General features: G+C 42.6%; 1 protein-coding gene across 1 annotated transcript in view; it reads left to right on the top strand.

The window, feature by feature from the left end:
- The first annotated feature begins 261 nt into the window (after window positions 1-261).
- Window positions 262-12412, top strand: part of LOC125899876 (beta-galactoside alpha-2,6-sialyltransferase 2-like) — a 76983-nt gene continuing 64832 nt past the window's right edge. The window contains exon 1 of the mRNA XM_049594530.1: window positions 262-483. The gene's annotated coding sequence lies outside the window, so the exon portion shown is untranslated. The remainder of the gene's footprint in view (window positions 484-12412) is intronic.

Genomic DNA, 12412 nt, shown 5'->3' on the forward strand with positions numbered 1-12412 from the left:
TGGGCTTTTTTTTTTTTTTTTTAAATACATAATGTTCCCAAAAGTCTCCTCTTTGAACTGGAACTGCTGTGAAGTCATCACATTTATGATAAACAATCCTTTCCTCCTCTGTCTCTTCCCTGCCTGCTGCTTCCAGGAAGGTATCAAATTCAATATCAATACACCTTTCCTCCCTCCCTTCCTTCCTCCTTTCCTTTCCTTCCCTCCAGGCCCCCCAAAAATCAGAGCCCTCTCTGACTCCGCCCCTCCAACTCAGTGGATGTGGATGCGAGAAAAAGGCCAGCAACAGAGTGACAGACAACACAGCCCCTGCCTCCGCGCCGCTCAGCGTAGTAGTGGATATCTCCTCTGTGAACGGGGAGCAGAGGCGAGCCAAACCGAGCCGCATGCTCGCTGTGCAACAAGGCGACCAGGAGCAAAATGGACCTCCGGACAGCAGCAGCAGTAGCAGCAGCATCCAGTGAGGACCGACACAGTTTTTAGGTAAGGCTTTGTTCGCTTTCCGCAGCATTTCCATACAGATCGACATTTGCTGCTTCAGCGCGCTTTGTGCAGGACACGGGGCTGCACGGGGGGGAGGATGTGCATGCACGATGTTTGCTTCAAACGATTGAATATTTGAGGATTCTCTGGGAGCGGAGCTGCAGATGAAACATGTAGCGGAAAAAAAGCCTTTGTCTGCTTACTTTACCGGATCGCGGTGATGATCGCGGGAAGCTCATTGAACAGCAGCTCGTTCGGCTCTGAAAGGTTGACACCAACGATTGCTTTAATACACATCAGGGGGGATAATTGACACATGCAGCAGAGTTCAGTGTGGATCAGTTAACGACGCTGCTGCCTCTGAGTCCTATTTAAGAAAATCGGGTTTCTCCAAACTGAAGAGTTCATTCACAGCTCACAGTGGAGGCAGGCCTGCACGTTGTTCTTCAACTTGAGGAGAAGATGCAGAGGGTTATTGTTCCCTGGACACCCAGGTTTATTTTCCCAAACTGCTCCATGCACATAGTGACACCCCATGCAAAACAGGAAACCCAGGCCAAGAGAGGAGCCCCAGCTGAAAGGGATATCACTAACATGCTTGCACCATAATTTCAGCCCACTGATTCATATAATATTACAGTGATAGTCTGTTTGATAAGAGCATGCATGCATGCATGGGTCTGTGATGGAAATAACCTGCTCCTGTGCCCCAAAAAGTTAATTTTAGTGGCAGTGTTGATGTCTTTATTTCACATGGCTGCACGTTTTATATCCACAGCTGCACCACTTCGCAACTGTAGCAGGCTTTTTTGTTTGGAGCAATTTAATTAGTGACAAAACCGATAACATCTCAGCTTTCGGACCAAGTGCTTTAAATTAAACACAAAGGCACTATGTTCCCTAATCGCCCTCACATCACACGATTGAGGCCAGTGAAAGCATTTAAAGGCAGAAGACAACACAGATGTGTCAAGGGCAATTAAGTGTCTTCTTTTTGTGTGGGGGGTGTTTGGAGTGTGTTGCCCTTTGAAGTGCCGTGAGTTGTCTGATATCAGCAACATCAGCAACAGGAAAGTGGAGTTTTAGCACTCAGAGCTGTCAGGACTTCTCTCAATGTCACCGAAACACATGATCACATCACCTTCAAGAACAGCAGCGGAGGTCGAGAGTAGACTGAAACTCATTACAATAAGACCACACACACACATTCACGCTTCACTGTAGTCCACTGGAATCAAAGGCACCAGTCTGTCCTTTGTAGTTTCTTCCCTGTGCAGCAAAACAGCACCGGGAAGAAAATACAAAGCCTCTCTCCAGGTTATAGTGACATTGCGTCAGAAAAGTGTCATTTTGTTTGTGTGTGCAGCTGCTGAATAACTATGTGCACCCTGGTTTTCAAAGCTTTTCAGAGGACGAAACTTGGCGGACGGTGTTTTTTAACCAGCAGAGTACAGCTGAGAGGACACATTATGTAAAACTAAAGCTAAATAATTTATCTTTTCGGTGCCAGGACGTTTTCTTTCATAGTGAGTGAACTATAGATGTTGCTACCCACTGCTCTTACGATGCATTATGAATGTGCTAATGGGTATCTGATAAATGCGCTCACCCACCACCAACGTGTGAAAAGAGTTGTGAGTCTCGCCGAACATCTGCATTATTGCTTTTACACAAAACTATGTAATCACCGCTACACATTGGCTGACACCTCTTTGTCTCTGCAGCTGGATATTTATTGTCTCAAAACGGGTTGGCCTTCCCGTAGCGTGTGCAGGCAAAGTACAGGTGTGTAGGAGACCGGGTTTCTTTGTATGCACTAACAATATGCCACTTTTATCTTACAATGGAGAGCCGCCATACAGCAGACCTGCAGCAATTTTCCATGCAGGCACTAGTTTGTCACTTTTTCCACTTAATCTATAAATTCCAAGCAAAATCTAAGACTTGCTTCACTCAGTATTGCCCCGTTAAGCAAAGAGATTCTCCAAAAATCCATGTGAACAGGCTATACAGACACAACAGGCGGCCCCATCTATATTAGGAGAGCACTTCATACAAGGTGACACCCATTTTTCTCAAAGAAAGTACTGTGCACTTAAATGACTCATAATGTACCAAAAAAATAACTGTCGGCACTAAGACCCACCCTGAGATGAGACAGTGTATGTTTGTGTTTAATTCTTCCCCAGACAACTCCCCGTTCTGATTAATTGAGGAATCGATGTACACATTGATGCATGCAGACATGCAGCTGCTGCCCGCTGAGAGGGGGTAAACAAGGATAAATTAAAGCAACACTGTGAGAATTTTTATTGTAAACCACAACTTCAGTCAGTGGCTTGAAAACAACTTCTCGAGGTTGCTTTTTTTAAAGCGACAAAAGAGAGAAGTGAGAGACTGCTGCTGTTCTAAAAATACCAATTGATAAAATGCATAAGTGCTGTCAGCAATGACCCAGTAACGGAGGTAACTAGTTAGTCAAAGATTGACTGCTCTGATTAACATGGCACCAGAGGAGGAGATTAATGTGCAAGAGTGTGCAGTGAAGAGACATTCTCTGTGGAGTTTAACATAAATCTCGGCAGGGTCGGGCTGATGGACGATGCCATTGTCAGTCAGCGACCACTGATACCACCAGAAGCCCCCCTCCCACCCACACACCAACACCAGGGCACAGGTTTGCGGTGGCGCTAATGGCATTCGTTGCAAGCTTAAGAAGTCACAATTTTATTTTATCTACCAGATGGACTGTGGGATGCCAGATAGGCACAGTGGTACCCGTTTTAGCAACCAAGTTTGTTGCTGCCATCATGAACATTTGCCATGTCACTGATCAGTATCTGCTCACGTCTGCTTGGATGAGTGCCTTTGTTTTAGTTCTGTGGCATATAAATATATTAGGGGTTCTGGCAGGTTGGTCAAAAAGTGACAAAAGAAGTGTTCTGAAATAACCTGCGCTCTGTTTCCACCATACTTTCGGTATGGTACCTTTGGAACCAAAAGTAACCCTTCAGACGTGGTACATAGACCCTAGAGTTTCCACCTCTCAGGCAAGCTTGGGGGTTTAGTCTTGCTGGAGCCCACAGGAACAACGCTCCATGACCATTTTTTTCCCTCCAAGTGAGCATTTGGATGTACGCTGTTCACATACTCTGCCAACTGCAGTGTTCACAGCTCCACCTTTTAGTACCAGATCTGTGTGCTAGGTAATCCAACAGAGGGAGGACCAATAATGGGGACGGCACAGAACAGTTCCATTGGTACCATCCACAACTTTTCACAGTGGAAACGGAAAAAAGGGTACGTAACTGAACTGTACCGTACTGCTCGGTGGAAACAGGTCATCTGTCACTCTATCTCTTAAGCACACACACTGGTGCTCAGTCTTTTTCTCTGCTCTTGTCTCAGTCCTGACAGTTGTGCTACTATAGATTGCTGCAGGGACCTGAAGTTAGCTTCACCCTGGTTCCCTCATCAAAAAGCCAATGGGATTTTTCCATTGAATTTTGGAAAATTGCAGAAAATAAGCCCTGTGGCAAACATACGTTTATGTTATCTACACGTTTTGTTCAGCAAAATAATCTTCACAAGCCTAAATGCAATTGTCTGAAGTGTGACGCTAACATTAGGCTATAAACAAACTACACTATGATCACATGGCTTAATGAGGCTGTAAAGCTGTGTTCAATGTGATAACGCCCTGTAGTTTCATTTAGCTACCAATTAGTGACCAGCTTTTTAAGACATCTGAAAGCCTAAGAAATCTCAAGGGGGGTATTTACTGTCATATTTTATGTCTTAGAACAAAACGTGAAAGTGTCCCAAGCTTGTCTTAACCACAGACTTTATATAAGGCATCTAACCAAAACCCACTTGACTTCAAGAGGAGGGAACTGAGAGTGCTAAAATGCTACTAGGTTTTAGAACTGATTCCTGTACCACTCTGTAATGCATAGAGTTAGCGGTGTGCAGGGTTAGGGTGGTTGATAAGCACATATTCTTGGGGTCACCGTTGGCCCCTAGCAATGATGATTGTTATCGATGTTTCACAGTGGACATCGTCACATGAAGCCAATGTCCACTGTTGTTTCAGATCACTGTATTTGGCTCTCCTCGATTGTTATGTATGTATGTATATTCTTATGTGTTCACTTGTGCCTTTTTATGTTTTTACTCACTGTACAACCAAGTGCCCTCCAGGGACAAATAGAGTTGAAGTTGAAATTGACATTGCCCAACCCTAAATCCCAGTGAAGTGAATTAGTTACATTCCTGCTCACATTAGTTAAATCAAAACCAAATCAAAGCAAAGACATTATGGGATATGGAAGTATTTTCTGAGAAATCACAGCACCTTGTGAAAGTGTGTTAGTGTTGAGGGGTGGGTTGTGTGACTGACTGACCTTACAGCATTGAAGGAAAAATGGAAAACAGATTCCAGGAGAGAAAAGGCAGGAGTTATGCCTCAAGGACACATCTCTTTACCGTCGGCACTCACACTGTAAAGACATACAGACTTCCTTTCTCTGAAAGACTGATACTGTATGCAGTGGTTGATCATCTCACCAGCAGCACAGTAATGCATCTTTTTTTAATATGGCACCATTGCAGATTTGAGGCTGCTCAGATTCTCAGTCTTATTGATTTAACCATAAGATGATATCGCCTGTCATAAGAATGAGTTTGGAAGCTGTCAGTTTAAATGTCTTAATAGCAGTTATTGATATTGACAGAAAATTGGGGTTTAAATATTTTAGGACTTGTTTTTGGCCACCTGGAGGCAGGGGTTAAGTTTTTAACACTGTATTGACATATCACCACTTTTTAAGTTGATGCAGTAGCCAATAGTTATTTACAGCATCATAATTTACATGTCTCTGGTCACCTGATGAATGTAAATAAAATAATGGATGGAGCCACAATGGTTTTGCTCATGTGGACTGCCGTTGTAAGCCTCAAGTTGGGCAATTTGGCCGTCGCCATTGTGGTTTTTTTTTTGGAGTTGTAATGGAGCTGAATTTTGTAACGTAACCTTTGTTAAATGTTGCTGTTGTTCCTGGCTTCATATGAGCAGAGGAAAAGTCTACTAGCTGTTAGGCTTATTTATACAATGTAAAATGCCATAGGCATGTGCTAAAAACATTAGCATGTTGTATTTGTGGGGAAAAAGTGTCCAGATAAAGACAAGTGCTTTGTCTGTGAATGCTGCGAGTTATAGTGAAGCTGATTTGAGTACTTGTGTTTGAAATTGTCTCTATTAAAATGTGTTTAATGTGTGTTTTGAATCAACTAAACTTTACAGCACTTCACAGAAACCCTGACGCCAACTAGTGTTTGGAGGTGTAACTGCAGAGTGACACAGACACACCACTGCACAAATATAAATGCTCACAACGGTGTAGGCCATGTGCGTAGGCTACGGTGTGGACTCTGCATAGAGCTGACGCAGTATAAAACCTGCTTCAGTCGACTGAGCTTGCTACAAGTCGAGCAGTCTTTTTTTAGTCAGTGTGCTGCACAGTGTACTTCTGGGGAAGTTTTGGCCCTCGGATTTTTCTGCAAAGTGAGCGCTCTTAACTCAGGTGTGGAAGTGATGTAGCAGTACAGAGGAGAGGAGAAGTTGCACCATAAAGCTCCAAGATAACATCTTCTCCCTTCTGCTTAGAAGTGGTGAATTTACAGTTCACAGCAACTTAATACAACACAGTCTCTGACTTTTGTTTGGTATCTGATGTTGGCATGAATTGTTGCACACTTCTGATCCGCCGTTCTTACAGTTAGCTTGTTTACTATATTACGTGAATGTCACTGAGCCTTGTTAAAACTTAAACACTTTGTATGGAAAAAAGAATTGTCTAATATTCTTATTGAACAGTCAAATTTTATTCAACTGATATAATTCTGAGTTGGGTACAGTCCTAGTTTTGTGTATGTTCGTTGCATCAATCAAACTTTATTTTGCAGAAACTGAACACGGTAGAATAGAAACCCCTCCACCAACTAATGTTTTGTAAGTGTAATTGCAGAGTGACGCAGACACACCAATGCAAAATTAACAATGCTCAAAATGGCGTGGGCTCTGCATAAAGCCTACATACAACTATAAAATAGCCTTGAGAACCTGAGGACACCACTGCACTAGCAACTTGTCAATCACAAGGTAGCCAAGGCCTAAAGCATACCCTGATTTAACATCTGTTTTACTCTAAATTGGACTCTTTACTAAATGAATTTTATGCCATATTGAGGAAGACTTGAAGCTAGTAACTGACATCATAAAGTCTTTACAAAAACGTTGTCTATACAATCTGACTTCTTTTTAGCTACTAGTGGAGTTGGCTTCACTTTTAAGACCCTGATATAACCCTTTGCCTAGAACAGAAAAAATTATGATTTTCCTGTCTTACTGCAAATCAAAATCCAGTGCTCAGTGGCCTACAGCTGCTCATGAAATTGCAAGGCCAAACTTTAAGGTCGAAACTGTAGCTCATTTTTACTTACTCCTAAAAATTCTCAATAATTTAATATTTTTACTGTCGGCCAAGGCTCGAGGTAGAGTTACATTTTTATCTGTTCCAGGCTGTATATTTGGTGATACAGTACAGAGAGGAGTGGAAGGATTGCATGGGCAGGGCACTCTGGGAAGGTGGAGGTGTAATTTCAGATGCGCGCTAACCGACCAGAGCAGCAGTTATCTGAGCTCAGCCTTCAAAAGCGGAGCGCTGGAGTCATCAAGACCAGCTGTGCCGCTCACTCCTGGCTGAGCGTTCAGAGGACAAGGCTCTCCACGAGAAACACATGGATGTCCGGGGTTATTAGCCATCTTCACGAGATTGTAAACATCCTGAGAGGAGCTGTTTGGGCGTTTGATGTATGGCGCTCGACTCCTTATGTTGAGTCTTCTTAAATGGCGACATGGGATGTTTGAGCAGCTTATTGCGGCACAGCTTTCATAGTTGCGCTATAAGTCCCTGATAGGCTGCTAATCTCAGTCTGTGTTTAGAAGTAAGTGTCCAGAGTTCAGGCAGATTATAGAGAGGTTAAGCTGTCTGAAAATGGCTGTAGAGCTGTAGATTAGTGGGCTTGTTCTCCGGCCTGGCAAACATGAATTTCTCCACAAATTCAAGTGTGGTGAACCCGATAGAAGCAAATCCTGTCAGCATTTATTTTGAAGCATTAGCATATGTGTTAACCTGTAAGATCTGCTCTGTCTGGATCAGAGAAATGTTGGTTTTAGCTCTTAAGAGTCGCATCATCTTCCTCAGCCCTGAGCAGGCAATTTAAAGTCTTGATTAATCTCTTCCTCAGTCAGACACAAATGGAGTGAGGGTCACTGTAGAGGGCAAGTAGTCATACAGTGTGATGGTACAAGCATTGTGATGTCCATTCAGCCTCCACAAGAAGGTGAACAGACAGTGAAATGAGCTTTAAGTGGACTTTCTCTACTTTCTCACATCAAACGCCCGCCTGCTGTGGGTGTCAGTGCTCCCAGCTGTATTTATGGGCCATAATGTGAGGTGTAGAGCTGCATTTCCTTCATAGGACCTTGCTGTTGGCAGGCTGTATTGGAGAGGGCTCTGTGCACCGTGAAAGCCTGTCATCAAGAACCACTGCCCTGTGTGATTTATCAGAATGGGATGTGCTTAGAAGGTCAGGATGATTCAACTCTTCCCGGCCCTGTGTTTTCGTCAGATGTCCTTTATTCTTAAAGTGGAGGTTACTTGTGTGACTCGGAGTGCTTTAAGTGCAGTGTTGTTGGATTCAAACTTTTAAGTCTTCCTCCTGTTTAGACGCGGAACAGCCAGTGGATGTCTGATGGCTGATGACTTTCTCTTGTCCGTTTCTCACTCGGAATGAGTCAGAGGCTTGTTTTCTCTCAGGGGCTGTGTCAGTAGTGCTGGTTTTAAATGAAACAACAAAACTGGTAATTACAAGGCGCATGAGCACTTCACATGGTGCTCTGATAGAAAGAGAGGGGCTAATTGGCAGTATAGACCTTGTCCAGGTGTGTGTGTATGTGTGTGTTGATGTGTCCAGGTGTCAGCTCGGTATTATGGATGTCTGCACTGCTCTCTGCAGAATGAAGGCCCATTGTGCGCACAAAGATGTAGCGTGTAGACCCAGCCGTATCCTCTCCGCATTGTGGATCAGGTGTGAATTTCCTACAGCAGATGGACTGTGACAGGTGTGTGTGAGAGACTTCCGCCGCCCAGCACCTCTTGGCCATTATTGGGTGCAGTCGCTTCTTCAGAGCAAGATTAATGAGTGTCTAAGCACGCCTTTGCAAAAATAGACATTTTTGCTTGGCTGATCTAATCGGCACTGTGGTTGAAGGAGGATAGCAGGGGACAGGACAGACCTAATCTGTCTCAGCGGGATCAGTCTTTAATGGAGTTAGTACTTTCTGCTTTGACCTTGCTGGACCTGGTATTACAACAGCATGAAGCCATCCCTCATGATTTCGCTACCACCAAGAGAGAATCGGGATGAAAGCTGTCTCGTTTTTCCTTTTGATCACTGACCAGGATTTGATTTTTCCTGTTTTATGCATCACATAGAGGGGAGGGTATGAAATATATATTTCCTCCTTTACCAGGGAGGCAGTGCAGCCAAGAAGAGTGAAACACACTGCTGAAAAGCTGATGTGTGACAGCTTTAAGGGCTACTTTTAAACTCCCACAAACCTATCAGACATCAGAGATCATCACTTCAAGGATCCAAAAACAAAAAAAAAAATGGGGCTTATGTGGAGTTTGTGTATTCTCCTTGCGTCAGCGTGGGTTTTCTCTGGGTTCTCCAGCTTCCTCATGCAGGTTAGGTCAAGTAGTTTCTTTAAATTCCCCATAAATGTGAATGTGAGTGTGAGTGGTTGTTTGTGTCCGCCCTCTGACAGTCTGGCAACGTGTCCAGGGTGCACCCCGCCTGTCAGCTGGGATCAGCTCTAGCCCCCCATAGAGCTCAAGCAGTTACAGAAAACTGATGGATGTTTTTGTTTATACATCCCGAAACTTCAGTGTTTTGATTCACTCTTGTCGCTCTCATCAGCCTGGCCAGCTGCTGTATTCAGCAAAAAATGCTTTCTCAAAGCCACTGTACACTACCTACTCAGCACCTGGTGGCAAACAGACCAGGTAATGACTAGCTGGTGAACATACTGGAGAGTTTAGCAGCTAAAGAGCAGCAGATTTCCCTCATGAGTTGATATAGATAAAGCTAGAGAGACAATATTGCACCTTTCCTTTGTCTTGAAGGATACAAACATGACTTTAGATGAATGATGATGTTGCTTCATGTCTGCTGGATGTTAACATACAAAACATATTAACTTTATCAGGTGATAATATGTCAATGTGCTTGTAGCTTGTGGCCGAACATTGTTAAATTTTGGCTGATTTAAAGCTTTGATAATATCAGATCTAACAGATTTAAGTTCATTTTATGTAAAATATTTCAATATCTGATCACATGATTTTGTTTTAGGACTATGAGTGATTAATTGACTGGGCCAAAACTTAGTGCAGATGTATCAGTATCTGTGTTAATGTATAAGTAAAGGTTAAGGTGTTTGGTTTTTTTTTTTGACAGCGAGCAGGTTGTTGCCGTGGCTGCCACCTGGAAATATTGGTGTTTTCTATTTCAAATCCCCGGCAGAAAACAATGTAGGTAGTGTCAAAATCAGCGTCACCATTACACAGTTGCAAAGAGCTCTGACAGTTTTGTTTTTGAACTGGAAAAAGTCGCAAAAAACAAGAACCAAAAACTCATTTAGGGGATTATCAAAAAATCTGTTTCTCAAACTCCAAATATTGACGTAGGTATGGGCCTTCAAAATCCAGTATTAGCTGTGATAAATTCTCAACAGTCAGTAATGTCTGTGAAGCTGGTTGACTTTAATCATTTTGTTAAGGGCTGCAACTTTATCTGTTAATCTGTTATTTTCTTGATCAATTGAGTAAATGTTTGGTCTGTATTACACTTGTGGGCATTCTCAGCATAGGATAGTTCATAAATTGGAAAGTAAATATAGTTACACATAGTTGGACATTCTGTCATATACATACGATAACACTTAACTGCACTTCATTTTCTATTGTTGGCTTTGCAATTAGCCAGTCCCTCTTGTCATTCACAGTGACAGGCTGTTTACAAAATCAACTGCCATTTCAAGAATACAGGATGTTTACACAGTAAACAATTTTACTATGGTAGAGAAATGAGCTGTGGTCATTCTTACAAACATAGTTGGTGTTTTAATCCGGCTGTGATGTTTCAATTCATTAAAAGTATCCAAAAAAGTGTCATGGTATTGGTAGAAACTGGCAGGGCTGCCCTCAACTAAGAATTTTCCTAGTCGACCAATAGTCGTCATTTAGGTCCATTGGTCGACAAGTTGCCTGCATGTTTATGATATTAATTTATTAAAGTATATATTTTGGGCGGGGCAACACAATGGTTTGAGTTGAAGGTGTGAGAAAGAATAGTATCAGTAACATTGTTAACACTGTGCTACATTACAGAGAAATACAAACCGTACTAATGAACCTTCATTAATATAGGCCTATATTTTATCTACAAGTGCACGTCACACACTGAGCGAGCCGCCTGTTAATGACGCTGTGGGCTAATGGGCATGTAGCTACTTCCATGTTTCAGATGATACGTCATGTTTGTAGTCGACCAATGAAGATGAGTTTACATATCACCTTGGGTTCGTCCTTCACCTTCTCAAAATGATCCCACACTTTGGATTTCCTGCCCGACATGTTATTAACTAGCCTGTGGAATAACTGCAGGTACCAGCCCTGGAAATTAGAGGCCGTACACATGGTGTGTCTTTAACCACTGCTGTTTATAAGTGTGTAGGCCTGTCGTCTGTGGGACAGATGTAAAGCTCTGGGTAGCCCTGCACAAAACAATCAACTTTTCTGTGATTATCAGGCTGAATAGTTACAGAAGAAGGGAAATATATCTGTCGGCTGTGATTGGTTTGTAACGTGACTCCTGTCTGACTGCTGAGTGTGGTCACTTCCTGTGTCTGTCCCTTCAAATCAGTCCAGAACCCACAGGTATTCAGTTCAGTGTCATAGACGATGATGAAAACCAGCAAATATGCACATTAGAGAAGTTGCAACTGGTACATTTTTGGCATGTTTGCTTTAAAAAAAGGACTTTAATGTTTGTTGTTTCTTTATTCTTTATGTGGGAAGTTAGATCATACCAACAGATCTGGATCTGGTAATTAACTGACTGAGTATCTTTGTTTATACATAAAAATACCACAGCTGACCTTTTATAGTGAACAAGCAAAAATGACTAACCATGGGTTTTTTTATGAATCATTCTTGAAAGCAGTGCCATCATACTGGTGGAGAGCAACACTGGTTGACCTGCATAACATTCAAGTCTGGGCATGCCTGGCTTTTTTTTTTTTTTAAAGGTTAGTGGCCTGCTCGGGGTTTCCTTTCAGCCTCTTTACTCATGAGGAGATGGATATTCCTTATTCCAAGTGCAGCATTTTCCAATGAAGACATGTGGGATACGCCAATATAAATCGAGTTTTAGGAACATGTATAAAGCGCATTTGGAATACGCAGTTTAAAACACACGACTTCTTGCTTGTTTACAGTCAGCTATGTGCATTTCCCACTTCCTGATGTACTGGAAACTACCAGATCCATACTGGAAACCCAGTTTGCAAGGCTGAGATAGAGCTGGCTGCCCAAAAGAAAAGCCCATATTTCTGGACTGAGAAACACACCTACTGTTAAACCTCATGAAAGACTTGGATATCAGCAGGTTTTTGGATATGCGGAAATATGTAGAATTTATTAGACGTACTTCAGGGGGGCCTTTTACATCAATCTGAGTAAGCACGGCTGCATGTGAACAAGAACATTGGTTGGAATATTCATTTTCATGAACCATGTAA

The sequence above is a fragment of the Epinephelus fuscoguttatus genome, linkage group LG13 (assembly GCF_011397635.1).
Source record: "Epinephelus fuscoguttatus linkage group LG13, E.fuscoguttatus.final_Chr_v1".
In the NCBI taxonomy this organism is placed as follows: domain Eukaryota; kingdom Metazoa; phylum Chordata; class Actinopteri; order Perciformes; family Serranidae; genus Epinephelus; species Epinephelus fuscoguttatus.